Source organism: Zalophus californianus, chromosome 3, assembly GCF_009762305.2.
Source record: "Zalophus californianus isolate mZalCal1 chromosome 3, mZalCal1.pri.v2, whole genome shotgun sequence".
In the NCBI taxonomy this organism is placed as follows: domain Eukaryota; kingdom Metazoa; phylum Chordata; class Mammalia; order Carnivora; family Otariidae; genus Zalophus; species Zalophus californianus.
In genome coordinates, this window is record NC_045597.1 from 44,480,068 (window position 1) to 44,495,673 (window position 15,606).

Consider the following 15,606-nt stretch of genomic DNA (forward strand, 5'->3'; position numbering starts at 1 on the left):
AAAAATACTGAAGATAGGCTGATGGTAAGTAACAGTAATTTAAAACATTATACCATTTATCTTTATTAATTTTCCCAAGAAATTTTCATCTTTGGCAAATTTTACAAATTGAAGAAGGACAGAGACAATGTACTTCAATCTTTGAAAGATATTACAAAGGCATCCAGCCTCAAGAAGCCCTGGTAATGATAAGCAGTAAAGCAGTAGCAAAATGAACAGAAAGCTTCAGAGAAAGAGCCCTGCAGAAAGGAAGGAGAAAAAAAAAAATCTCCTGGACTCCCAGTAGTAAAGCAATTGTGAATTAGTCATCCAGTCGTTTCAACAAATATATACTGAAGGCTTGCCAGATGCCAAAATATAATGGTAAACAAAGTAATAATAATAAATATTATCCCTATTGTCATGGAGCATAGGGTTTGGAGTGGGAGTGGTCAGGCACCTATCAACCAAGGATAAATAGAGTGGAGACCTGTGATCAGAGAGAAACGTTCATGTTAATTGGAAAACATCACATAAGGGGAGTGACAGTGTCAGGCAGGCAGGGATGCTGCCCTGAGGAAGCAGTAATTAAAATGAGATCTGAATGAGGAATAGGAGTTAACAGTGCTGTTTATGTGTACATGGTGGAAGAGCATTCAGGCATACGGAAGAGCATTTGGAAAGGTTCTGTGTTAGAGCAGGGAACGTTCGAAGAAATGACAGGAAAGAAGGTTGGTATGGCTGGTTTACAGGGAATTGGAAGGGATATGAAGGAAGGTAATACTAAAAAGATAAAGGCCAGACCTGACACTGCCTTGTAGTTCCAGGATATCTTTTTTTTTAATCCCCAAAGCAATGGAAATCCACTGATGTGTTCTATGTGAGTGTACACGCTTGGTATGATCCAACTGTGTTTTAAAAACATCTCTCTGGGGTGCCTGAGTGGCTCAGATGGTTAAGCGTCTGCCTTCGGCTCAGGTCATGATCCTGTGGTCCTAGGATCGAACCCCACATCGGGCTCCCTGCTCAGCAGGGAGCCTGCTTCTCCTTCTCCCTCTGCTGCTCTCCCTGCTTGTACCTCTCTCTGTCTAATAAAATAAATAAATAAATAAATAAAAACATCTCTCTGCTGCAGTGTGCAGAATGGATTCTGGTAGGCATGAGTAGGTGCAGAGAGAACACTCAGGAGGTTATTTCAATACTTGAGGGATGAAATGACTATCTCAGATTAGAGTGCTGCAGATGAGACAGGCAGAAGCAAATACATTTAAATTATAAATATATAATGATCTAAGGGGCAATATATAGACTGGATGTGGGAGGGAGGAAGCATAAAGCAATAAGGTTGATTCATAGGTTTCTGGATTTCATTAATGGGTCAAAAGAAGTATCATTAACTGAGAGGATAAGATACAGAACACTGGAGAAGACCTGACTAGAAATCAGTAGGTGAAATGCCTTTAAAACATTGAGGAGGAGACTTCAGGTAGGCAGACAGTCATGGATCTCTAGCTCAAAAGGGAGATCTGGGATGGCAGTATGCATTTGGTAGTCATCTGTGTACAAATGGGAATCTGGAGTCATCTTCTGTGTTTTGTGTTCTAGATGATCATCAATAGGTAGGGGCTATTTTTTCCCATAACTTTGGTTTCTAAGAGACAATTTATATATCTATTTATCATTTGAGTACTATTTAATGTAACTTTAAAGAGTTACATTAAATATCTTCAAAGAGTTAACCCTCTTCTTCTTCAACTCACTCCAAACATTATTAGAGGAACTAGGCTGTAGGCACCTGCAGCACAGAGGGTGAAACCTAGGAGCCCTGTGGCCCAGAGCAAGTATTGGAACCTATGAGGAGTAAGGCAGCTGTTTAGTATAAGCACAAGGGATAGTAGTGGCCCTGAGTCAGATATAGAGCCCAGCATGGTGAACCGGATATTCACACAGGGTGCAGCTCTGGCACTGAGTGTTGGACCCCAAGAGGGATGAAGAGGACATCTACACATGAGGGGACAGAGTGGCCCTTTGCAGCACGTTGGATCCCAAAAAGGAATAAGGGCTTCATCACAGGCAAAGTAGAGACAGCGCAGAACAGGGTTTCAAAGCCTAGGTGGAATGAAATGAGTATGCATATGAAGAAAGGCGCTTCATGTAATCCACAAAGGCAAATAAAGTGCTCTTCGAAAAGATGGCTAAATTTCAGGGTTAGGACAAAAAGTGTATATGATAAACGTGGAACAAATTGTTGTGCTTGAAAATAAGAAAGTGCACAGAGAACGATGAGAAGTATCCAAAGGACAAAAAAGAAAAAAAGACATCTTAAAGAACTGATCAAATCTGAGAAATTTTGAATGTCAGAAGAAATAATCATAGTAACTGATGATAACTCATTCAATAAAATAGGAATCTGACAGTACTCACTGCTAGAAATAATAAATAAATGGAACATGGATTGAGCAATGGACTATTTACGTAGCCTAAGTATCCCCCTTCAAAATGGTTATTATTTATAAGGAAGAAAAGCCTGGCAGAGCCACCTTTATCAAGTGAACAAAGTTAACTTTACCAGTAATGAAACAAATCATGTACTATGTGATAGGACACAAAGAGAACCTAACATTACTTCTGTGATATTCCTGCCAAAGATGCATAACCTACTGAAGTGAATCATGAGCAAGCATCAGCAATTCCAAACTGAGGGTCATTATACCAAGTAAGTGGTGTGAAATCTTCAACTGTATCAATGTCACAAAAATTAAGAAATGATTAAGGAACTGCTCCAGATTTAAGGAGACTAAGACATGACCACTAAATATAACATGTGAACTAGGAACATGTTTTTTTTTTTTGCTATAAAGGATATTACTGATAGAAGTGTTGAACACTAAGATCTGAGTATCAGATGGTAGTAATATATCATTGTTAATTTCCTGATTTGTTGGTTGTATTATTGGCTATGTAGGAAAATGTCCTTGTTTTTAGGAAAAACGTTCCAGCATTTTCAGAATGATAAGAACCATGTCAACAACTAACTTTCAAATGGCTCAGGAAAATGTTATTTATACAATACATTTAACTTTTCTCTATGTTTGAGATAGTGTTTTTTGAAGAGTGCCAAATCATCTGAAATTTACATGAAACCAGGTATGAAAAGTAGTAGGCTTCTGTTTATTTGAAAAGAACATAGAGAACACAATAAAACATTAGGTAAATGAAATAAAGAAATATTGCCCTTTTCTATCTTTCCAGCCTGCATTTTTTCTTAAGATGTATTCATTTATTTTAGAGAGGGGGTAGGGGCAGAGAGAGACATAAGCAGACTCCATGCTGAGTGTGGAGCCTGAGGCAGGGCTCAATCTCACAATCCTGAGATCACACACAGCCTGAGCCAAAACTGAGTTGGAGGCTCAACTGACTGTGCCACCCAGGCAGCCCCCCACTTTTTAAAGATTTTATTCATTTATTTATTTGAGAGAGAGAGAGTATGCGAGTGGGGGGAGAGGGGGAGAGAGAGAATCCCAAGAAGACTCCATGCTGAGCGTGGAACCGACTCCAAGATCATGACCTGAGCCGAAATCAAGAGTCCAACACCCAATCTACTGAGCTACCTGAGCACCCGTTGGCCTGCCTTTTAATCAACAATGCTTCTGAACTAATTTTTAAAACACACAAAATTTGACACAGGAAGATGATGAAGAATATGACTGGAAAGACACAGATACCTAAACCAAAAGCAATTTTAAAAAGTAATGCACATAATTTCTATCCTTGTGGTCTCAAGGGGTTACTGTTCACTAGCATTTCAGGTATTAGTTAAATCTGGCTTCTAATACTGAAAATCAATATTAAGTGTATTACAGAAGTTCTTACCCATGGAACATTATCATTCCTTTTTGAGAGTATCTTTGAAAGAGATAATCCAAGATTATTAATTTGAGATGCTTTCAAGTTAGAATGAACAAGTGAATGATTCACGGGGCTTTAGTAACTTGAAAGCCCTTGATCTTCAATATAACCTCTTAAGAATGTGATGTGCCATTTATTTTTCTTTTACCCAAAGTTTACCATTGGATATCTACTTGCCTAAAAAGAGAGGATGAGCATATTTTAAGGTGCTTCTCTCTTCTCATTTACATTTATTACCTGATTTCTTTCATTAGCCTCAAGTAAATAATAAATTCAGTAGAGTTAGAATCCTAAGGCCTAAAGACATAATAATGTTTCTGCTGGAATTTAAAGCATTAGCAAAGCAGAACTCAGTCAGTGGAATAAAATGATGTGGTGAACTAGCTGACTACCTCCAAACATTTTACTTCATTCTATTGCATAGAAGGAATACGTGAAGGGAGGAAAGCTTGAAGGAAGGGCAGCTGAGATAAAATTCCTACATAAAGAAAGCCACTGACACAATTAATAAGTGTAAAATAGATGTTAATCATGGCAAAGACTGATGACGATGATGATGATGATGATGAAGATGTCAGTAAATCCATCTGTGGCCTCTTGATTTTAAAGGTTGCACTAAAATAACTAGATATATGACCTCTTTCTGAAAATAAATAATAAATAGTAAATGCAGAATATGGACAAGGCAATGTGTAAATGGTATTTCTTCAGCCTTATATTCATGTTACCACATTTAATGGTATCATCAATAGTTACAATTAAATCACTTGAATCGTGGCTTTCATTGCCTCTTCATCCCCCTTACAACTGCCTGGGGCAAACATTTGTCCACATAAACAAATCCACTCGGCTTCCATACGGCACCCTATTTTTTTAAGGCTTTTTCTTAAGAGGCACTCCCCAAAAAGGCATAGTAAAAGTACATCATTTTCAACTTGAACTTTCTTTATTAATGTGCACCATCTTCAAAAATCTAGATTTCACCCCCTGCAAACGAAGCCTGAAATTTCATGTACTCCTACTGGCTTTAACTCCCGCAAACGAAACCTTGAATCTGATTAAGACCTGGAGGTCCACCAGGCCCACTAGCGTCCTTTAAGGCTGTTGTTACCTTCTCCACTGAAGAAATGCTGTACCCTTATGATAACACCTGGCTACTCCAACACAGTGTGATTGTGTTAGGACTTCTTGAAATGTCAAAAAACAAAAACCAGAACAGAAAAACCCAAACAAACCATCAAAAACCTTTTTGGCTTTCTACCAAAGAGAGAGGAAAGAAAATACATCTCAAATCTCTCCCTCTCTGTCCCTCTCCCCAGGCTCTCTCTTCTCTCACTTTTATGTTACTGCATCCCTGGACTCCCACTAAATGTCTGTCACATACTTCAAATACCAATCAGAGTATTTTAGTGAAATAGCCTTCTCAGGTTGTGCAAATTAATGAAATAGAGAATATAAAAATAATGGAGAAAATCAACAAAATCAAGTTGGCTCCTTGAAAGATCAATAATACTGATAAACTTTTGGCTGAATTGAACAAGGAAATAAAAGAGAAGATTCAAATGACCAAAATCAGGAATAAAAGATGGGACATCACTATTGGCCTTACAGAAATAAAATAGTTTATAAGGGAATATTATGAATATTACTACTATATGGCAACAAATTAGGTAACTTAGATAAAAATGGACAGATTTCTAGAAAAACATGAACTACCAAAACAAACTCAAGAAATAGATTAGGATACCTTTCCCAAATCATTTTATGAGCTCAATATTACCTTGACACCAAAACCTGGCCAAGTCATCGCAAGGAAAGAAAAGTAAAAACCAACATCCCTTAAGAATATAGACACAAAAACATTAAACAAAATAACAGCAGACCTAATCCAGAAGCATATAAATGATTAGATACTATGAACAGGTGAGATTTATCCCAGAAATTCAACAGTGGTTTAACATCTGTCAATCAGTGTAATACACCATATTAACAGTAAAAAGGAACAAAAAAACCACATGATCATCTCAATACATGCAATACAGTAATTTGACAAAATCCAACATCCTTTTATGAAAAAAAAAATACTCAACACACTAGAAGTGGTAGGAAATTTCCTCAATGTGGTAAAAAGTATTTACAAAAACCACATAGTTAGTATCATACTTAATGGTGAAAGATTGACTCTTTTCTTCCTGAGATCAGGTAAAAGACAGGGATGTTCCCACTAGCCACTTTTATTAAACACTGTACTGGAATATTTAGCCAAGGCAATTAGGTAAGAAACACAAATAAAAGGCATCCAGTTGGTAAAAAAAGAACTAAAATTATTTGTATTCATAGATGATATAATTTTATATATAGAAAATCATTTAAAAATCACTAAAACTTGTTAGAACAATAAATAAGCTTAGCAATGCTGTAGGACACAAGATGAATATATAAAAAATTATAAAAAAGAAGAAGATAGCAGGAGGGGAAAAATGAAGGGGGGAAATTAGAAGGGGAGATGAACCATGAGAGACTATGGACTCTGAAAAACAAACTGAGGGTTCTAGAGAGGAGGGGGGTTGGGGGATGGGTTAGCCTGGTGATGGGTATTAAAGAGGGCACGTATTGAATGGAGCACTGGGTGTTACATGCAAACAATGAATCATGGAACACTACATCAAAAACTAATGATGTAATGTATGGTGATTAACATAATAAAAATTGTTTAAAAATATATATATATATAAAATTGTATTGCTATACACTAGCAATGAACAATTTGAAAATGAAATTAAGAACATAATTTTATTTACAATAAGCATCAAAAGTAACAAAATATTTAGGAATAAATTTAACAAAGCACAAGGCTTGAATGCTAAAAGCTACACTGTTGAGAGAAATCAAAGATGTTCTAAATAAACTTATATCCCATGGTCATGGATCAGAAGACTTAATATTGTTAAAATGACAATACTTTCCAAACTGATCTAAAGATTCAACACCATGTCTATCAAAATCTCAGCTATCTATTTTTTTCAGAAATGACAAGCTGATCCTAAAATTCATATGAACATTCAAGAGACCCAGAATAGTCTGAATAATCTTGGGGGGAAAAAAAGGAACAAAGTTGGAGTACTCACAATTCTTGGTTTCAAAACCTGCAAAGCCACAGTGATTAAGACAGTCATACAGTAATGGAATAAAATAGACATATAAATCAATGGAAAATAATTGAGAGCCCAGAAATTAACACCTACATTTATGGTCAATTGACCTTTGCCAAGATTGCCAAGACAATTAAATGAATAATGACGTCTTTTCAACAAATGGTGCTGAGATAACTGGGTATCTGCATGCAAAAAAATGAAGTTGGACTTCTTCCTTATACCATACCAAGAAACAAAATAAAACTGAAAATGTATAACTGACCTAATGTAAGAGCTAAACTATCAAACTCTTAGAAGAAAACAAAGGAGTCAGTCTTTGTGACTTGGGATTAGACAATGATTTCTTAGATATGACACCTAAAGTATAAGCAACAAAGGGAAAAATACATAAACTGGGCTACCTCAAAATTAAAAACTTTTGTGCTGCAAATTATACCATTAAGAAAAAAAAGAAAATAAACCTGCAGGATAAGAGAAAGTATTTGCAGATCATATATCTGAGAAGAAACTGGTATTCAGAATAAAGAAATTTTACAACAAATAATGAGCCCAATTTTTAAAAATGAGCCAGGGACCTCTACAGACATTTCTCCAAAGATATACAAAGGGTCAATAAGCACATGAAAAGATGCTCATCAGCATTAGTCATCAGCATTAGTCATTACAGAATTTCAAAGGAAAGCTACCAATAAGATAGCACTTCACACCCACTTGGGATAGCTATCATCTAAAAGATAGACCACAACAAGTAGGTGAAGAAATTGAATCCTCACACACTGCTGGTGGGAGTGCAACATGGTACAGTAGCTTTGGAAAACAGTTTGGCAGTTTTTCAAAAGGTTAAGTATATAGTTTAATCATATGACCTTGGCAACCCACCAAGTTAAATAAAAACATATCCAGGGGTTCCTGGGTGGCTCAGTTGGTTAAGCGTCTGCTTTTGGCTCAGGTCATGATCTCAGGGTCCTGGGATCAAGCCCCACATAGCACTGGGCTCCCTACTCAGCGCGGAGCCTGCTTCTCCCTCTCCCTTTGCCCCTCGCCCTGCTCGCACTCTCTCACTCTGCTCTCTCCCCCAAATAAATAAATGAAAAGAATCCATACAAAATTTGTATTTGAATATTAGAGCATTATTCGTAATAAGCAAGATGTGTAAAAAACCCAAATGTCTATCAGTTGATGAATGGATGAACAAACTGTGTTATATCCGTACAAAGGAACATTATTCAGCAATAAAAAGAATCAATTACTGACACATGTATAGATAAGCCTTGAAAATATTATGCTAAGCAAATGATGCCAATCACAAAAAATCACCTACTGTATGACTCCATCTATATGAACTGTCCAGATTAGGCAAATTCACAGAAACAAAAAGTAGATGTAGTGCCTAGGGCTGGGGCAGGTATGGGGAGTGACTGTAATGGGCACAGGGCAATGGGGTGATGAAAATGTTCTAAATTTAGATTTTGATGGTGGTTGCACAACTCTTAATATACTAAAACTATTGAATTGTATACTTTAAGTGGGTGATTTTTATGACATATCTAAATAGTGATATTAAAAATGTTCCTATTTTATAATTTCTGTAATATTTAAATGCTCATTCCTCTTAAGCCTAAAAAGAGATCACCCTTCAAAACAATTTTTAAAAATTAATTTGGTATGGGCGCCTGGGTGGCTCAGTTGGTTAGGCGACTGCCTTCGGCTCAGGTCATGATCCTGGAGTCCCAGGATCGAGTCCCACATCGGGCTCCCTGCTCAGCAGGGAGTCTGCTTCTCCCTCTGACCCTCTTCCCTCTCATGCTATCTCTCATTCTCTCTCTCTCAAATAAATAAAATCTTTAAAAAAATTAATTTGGTATGAGAAAAATTTAAAGGTAATATTCTGGCATATTCAGTTTGCAAAGTGTAACAACTTCAGATTATGTATTTTTCTTCAAACATCTTTATGTCTGATGAATTTTTCAGTCTTTGCTAGTTCAGTAGGAGGGATTTGGCAATGCAAATATATCATTGGTGAAAGTTATGGAAATGACTACTTTGAAATATACCAAAAAACATGTACTTTTTCAGGATGCTATTCAGAATCAAATTCAAAATTTTCATGAATAAATATCTTCCTGATAGCTTCCATACACAGTTACTTTTTTTTGTTCAGACCAGCAAATATGAACCAAGTGATTTGTCTACATTTTAAAATTATAGGATAATTTATTTTACAAAAAAGCAAGTTTTTGACAACATATAATGAAAGCTCTATTTATATCTCATAATTAATATAGTTATGACAGTCTTGTAGCTCCAATAAAGCATGTGGATACAAGAGTATTTTTTCCCTGCTAATCATTTAAGCAAGTAAAATAAATGAGAAAACTAAGATTGAAGAGGTTTTACGATAAAAGTGTCAAGTTAAAAGTTTGATTCCTTATTCACAGAAATGACTACAAATGAGGATGCAAATGAAAATTACTTTGTGCATCTTTTGAAAACATTTAAAATTACATGGCTAATCATAAAAGAAAAATGATGGATGAAGGAATGTGTGACAAGGAAGGGAACAGTAAGGGTACTGGAGATTGATAAAGAAACATAATTGGAAGATTAAATTGTGCAGATAAAGGATCGTAAGCTTTAAGGATGGATTTCATACAATTTAGAAGTATGCTAATCAGATTTCTCCGCAGAACACCCACAGTCCTCTGTGGCTTGATCCTTCCTCACCTCTTCAACTTTATCTCCTTCTTCCTCTACCCTAAAAGCAACAAGGATCTTAACGACAATGTGGACCACAACAACTGCTTGCAATTAGAGGGTATTTTCCGTATGCCAGAAACTGGCAAGACTCTTATAAAAGGCCATATTTTATTCAATCTTTATAAAGAAGAAGAAAAAAAAACTCTGAGGTGAACACTATTATTCTCATTTTTCAAATGAGTTAAAAACTCAGGTGTTGAAAGGTTAAGTGGCTTGATCTAAGTTATACAGGCAGTAAAAGTCAGAGCTAAGTTCAAGTCCAGCTTTTCTTACACCAAAGTCTGTGGCTTCTGGGACTCTCCGAGGATGTGGAACTATTTACAGTTCCCTGAACAAGCCCATTATTTCATTCCTTGCACAAACTTTCATTCTGCCTGTAACATTCCTTCTTATTGTTCCCTTGGTAGACTCTAAGACTTTCATCCTGCAAGACCAAATCTCATGTGTGTTCTCCTCTGTTAAGCTTTTCCTTACACAACCAAGCAGAATTGATGACACTCTCCTTTTTACTCCCCTTGGTCCTGGTCCAAATTGCTAATCTGCCTTTACCCCACTGTAGTGCAATCATTTATACACATATCTGACTGGAACACAACAAGCTTACAACATATGCAGTCAAAAGAATGAAGGGGTGAACAAACAAACACCTTGCAACCATAAAATATCATGCTACTGACTGGAAACATGACATTACCACAGCACTCAATAAAAATTTGCTAATTTTAATTTAACTATAAGGTTTTAGGCCAGACAATAATTAATTCACCAAAGTAGTCACAGAAAAGGTTCACAGAGAGATTTATTTACATTAGTAGGGAGTTAACCTATTAGCACAAATGTGTCTGTGTTTTATTACAAATATTCCCCTCTGTCACATTTTCTGACCTCTTCCCTCCTCTTAACTTATTGTTGTCTAAGTTGACTAATTATTGACTAAGAACCACAGATTAAAGATAAGTACATTTTAAAATGGAGGAAATAAAATATAACAACCTGTTATATGTTTGTACATAGTAAAATAGTAGTTTTCAGTTTGAGACTGACCTTTGCCCACTTGGGATTAATGCTTGTGTGAGTTTGACTAGAAAAATGCATGAGCTGGCCAAAAAGAAGCCTTCCTGGGAAAAAAAAAATCCAAAGGAAAGAAAGGGTCAGACTTGGATACATGAGAGTTTCTCCAATTACAATATTCAATATTCAGAAAAGAGGGTCAATTATGATAACAGAACACTAGCACTTATATTGATCACAAGAGACCCCCTGTTGTCTTATATGTGAGAGCTAGAGAGAGTGAGGGTGGTATTATTTCTTTCCTTCCACATGCTTGTGTTTAGTTTGCTTTTTTTCCTAGTTTCTTATATGGAAGGTAAGGTTATTAGTTTTTGAGATTTTTTTAAAAGAATTTATTTATTTATTTGAGATAGAAAGAGCACAAACTCAAGCGGGGGATGGGAAGGGGCAGAAGGAGAGGGAGAAGCAGGCTCTCCACTGAGCAGTGAACCCAACTTGGGGCTTGATCCCAGGACTCTGGGATTATGACCTGAGCTGAAGGCAGACGCTTAACCAACTGAGCCACCCAGGTGCCCCGTAAGATATTTTTTTAACATAGGTGTCTATAGCAATAAATTTTCCTCTGAGTAGTATTTCCCTCAATCCCATAAATTATGATATATTGCCTTTTTGTTTTCATTTATCTCAAGGTATTTCCTAATTTCCCTGGTGATCTCCCTTTTGACCCACTGGTTATGTAGGAGTATGTTAATTTCCACAAATTTCTGAATTTACCTAATTTCCTTTTACTATTGATTTCTAATTTTACTCCATTATAGTTGCACAACACACTACCCTTTATATAATTTCATTCCCTTTAAATTTAATGAGACTTCTTCTGCATGTGGCTGCCTAATCTTCCCAACACCATTTGTTGAAGAGACTGTCTTTTTTCCATTGGATATTCTTCCTGTTTCTTCGAAGGTTAGTTGACCACAGAGTTGAGGGTCCATATCTGGGCTCTCTACTCTGTTCCATTGATCTAAATGTCTGTTCTTGTGCCAGTACCATACTGTCTTGATGATTACAGCTTTGTAATAGAGCTTGAAGTCTGGAATTGTGATGCTACCAGCTTTGGTTTTCTTTTTCTGGTTCCAAACAAATTTTAGGATTATTTGTTCCAGCTCTGTGAAAAAAGTTGATGCTATTTTGATAAGGATTGCATTGAATGTGTGTGGATTGTTCGAGGTAGCATAGACATTTTAACAATATTTGTTTTTCCAATCCATAAGCATGGAATGTTTTTCCATATCTTTGTGTCTTCCTCAGTTTCTTTCATGAGTATTCTATAGTTTTCTGAGTACAGATCCTTTCCTCTTTGGTTAGATCTATTCCTAGGTATCTTACGGTTTTGGGTGCAATTGTAAATGGGATCGACTCCTTAATTTCTCTTTCTTCTGTCTTGTTGTTGGCATATAGAAATGTAACTGATTTCTGTGCATTGATTTTATATCCTACCACTTTACTGAATTCCTGTATGAGTGCTAGGAATTTTGGGGTAGAGTCTTTTGGGTTTTTGACATAGAATATCATGTCATCTGCAAAGAGTGAGAGTTTGACTTCTTTGCCAATTCGGATGCCTTTTATTTCTTTTTGTCATCTGATTGCTGAGGCTAGGATTTCTAATACTATGTTGAACAACAACGGTGAGAGTGGATATCCCTGCCGTATTCCTGACCTTAGGGGAAAAGTTCTGTTTTTCCCCATTGAGAATAATATTTGTTGTGGGCTTTTCATAGATGGCTTTTATGATATTGAGGTATATATCTTCTATCCCTACACTCTGAAGAGTTTTAATCAAGAAAGGATGCTGTACTTTGTCAAATGCTTTTTCTGCATCTAATGAGAGGATCATATGGTTCTTCTTTCTTTTATTTATGTAGTGTATCACATTGATTGATTTGCTAATGTTGAACCACCCTTGCAGCCCAGGAATAAATCCCACTTGGTTGTGGTGAATAATCCTTTTAATGTACTGTTGAATCCTATTGGCTAGTATTTTGGTGAGAATTTTTGCATCCATGTTCATCAGGGATATTGGTCTGTAATTCTCCCTTTTTTGTGGGGTCTTTGGTTTTAGGATCAAGGTAATGCTGGCCTCATAAAAAGAGTTTAGAAATTTTCCTTCCATTTCGATTTTTTCAAACAGCTTCAGAAGAATAGGTGGGGGGATGGGGTGGCTGGGTGATGGACATTGGGGAGGGTATGAGCTGTGGTGAGTGCTGGGTGTTGTGTAAGACTGATGAATCACAGACCTGTACCCCTGAAACAAATAATACATTATATGTTAATTAAAAAATTTTAATGAGACTTCTTCTATGGCCTGAGTTGGCAACAGTCAATTGAGAACTTATCTAAATGAAAATCAAGTTTAAAAAAAAAAAGATTCTGCTTCAAAATTTAAAGCAAATAGCAATATTATTTATAACACTGTAAAGTACTATTGTTGCCTTTGATAACCGTGAATGCATTTATACTTTAAATAGAAATTATAACTGTTGAATCACAGATCTGTACCTCTGAAACAAATAATACATTATATGTTAAAAAAAAGAAGAAGAAGATAGCAGGAGGGGAAGAATGAAGGGGAGTAAATCGGAGAGGGAGATGAACCATGAGAGATGATGGACTCTGAAAAACAAAGTGAGGGTTCTAGAGGGGAGGGGGGTGGGGGGATGGGTTAGCCTGGTGATGGGTATTAAAGATTGTATGTATTGAATGGAGCACTGGGTGTTATATGCAAACAGTGAATCATGAAACACTACATCAAAAACTAACAATGTAATGTATGGTGATTAACATAATAAAATTTAAAAAAAAGAAATTATGACTTAAATCTATAAATACCTATCCTTTCTAAATCTTATGTCCATATAGATCATCCTGTTCTTAACAATTAAAGTTGCCTATATTTTTCCTGAAATACTCTCACTTCATCCAGAGCAGGCAGTAAACATTAATCTATTCATTGTTTTTAAAAATAATAAGGGATTTCCTTCCAATTTCCTCCAGATGACATTAAAATTTTTCAAAGAATAATAGTAGGACCCCCTGGGGACTTCCTGCAGAGCTCAAGTCAGCCTTCCAGAAGCCTTGGCAGTGAAGAAGTGAGGGGCATACCCTACCTGAAGGAAGAAGGTCCCAAAGATTCCAGTGCTGGCTTGAACTTTTAAATGTTACTTGCAAGCCCCTTATATGTGTAGTTTGTACACAGCTGTAAGAATTCTGTGCTTTAATGGAGAAATGAAGGTTGGATTATAAGTAAAACCTTAAAGCAAATACATGGGACTAGAAACAATTTTGCTGATAAAGACAGCAACAGAAGGGCAATAAGCTCAGTCTGTTGAGCAACGAGCTCTTGATTTCCCCTCAGGTCATGATCTCAGGGTCGTGTGATCGAGTCCCACGTTGGGCTGCGCACTCAGTGTGGAGTCAGCTTTTCCCTCTCTCTCTGCTTCTCCTCCCTCTCACTCTCACTCTCTTTCAAGTAAATAAATAAAATATTAAAAAAAAAAAGAGAGAGGAGTTTTTAAAAGCAGACAACTAGTGTAATTAGTATTTAAAGTCATTATACAGTTGTTATTTTGTCACTGAAGATTTTTCTAGAGGGGAGATATAGGCACTTATAAGAATAAATGCAAGGGTTTTTACTGCTACTTATCATAAGGATAAATCCTATAAGACAGGAACAATGCTTTCCCAGGCAAATTCTGAAAGGAGTGAAGGGTGGATTTGGCTACTTTGTAGTATGTATTACTACCTGATTTGGCTACTTTGTAGTATGTATCTCAATCTTAGCTGCTTATTGGAATCATGGGACACATGATTTCGCCTCCGCAGATTCTGATACAACTGGCCTGGAGCACAGACTGGGAATTTTTTAAGTTCCCCTATTCATTTTCAGGCAGCCATGGTTGAGAACCACTGCTTTTTTGGAAAGGAAAGACAGAGAAACACACACATTTCTCTCTCTCTCTCTCTCTCTTTCTCTCTCTCTCTCTCTCTCTCTCTCTCACACACACACACAAACACACACACACACACACACACACACACAGACTTATATCATTTTCTCAAAACCTCTTATCCCTCTCTGGCAATGAATATAACAAAGTCCTTTTTATTTCTCTAGGAAAGATTATCTGAGGTTCTCTTCACTCTGATAGACTTGGAAAAATCAAGTGGGAAAGCAAGGGAAAGTATGAGACAGAAAAACAAAGGGAAAGAGAGACAAATTGTCACTGTCTTGCTGTGTATATTTGCATGTATTCTATTATTTTCAACTTCTATGGTTTAGCTGGGTAAGAATCAGAATACTAAAAGATTCCACAAGCTAGGAATACATTGTGTTTGCTTTCTCTTAAATATTTATACATTTCTTCCTCAAATGTAATCTCATAAAGTTTACATATCCTTCTCTTCCTGTCACTAATCTACATTTTGTCAACTTGTATACCTTTTCAAAATCCAAAATGTTCTCAGTCATGTACTTTTCAAAACTACTTTGGGTTACCAGTTGTGAGTTTAACTACTTTGCCCCAAACACTTCATCAATAAATAGCACATTCTCTCCTTCAGGTCTTTAACATGCAAAGTGGAGAAAAAAAGTTTCTTCGGCCTTGCGATTCTCAGCTATCGAATCCTCTCACTTTAACTAAATATTTAATTCTACCTTCTAGTCTCATATTTTGAGTACAGCAATCATAAGGGCCACCCATTAGAACTCGCTTCCTATAACTGAATGTTTCAATGTAGG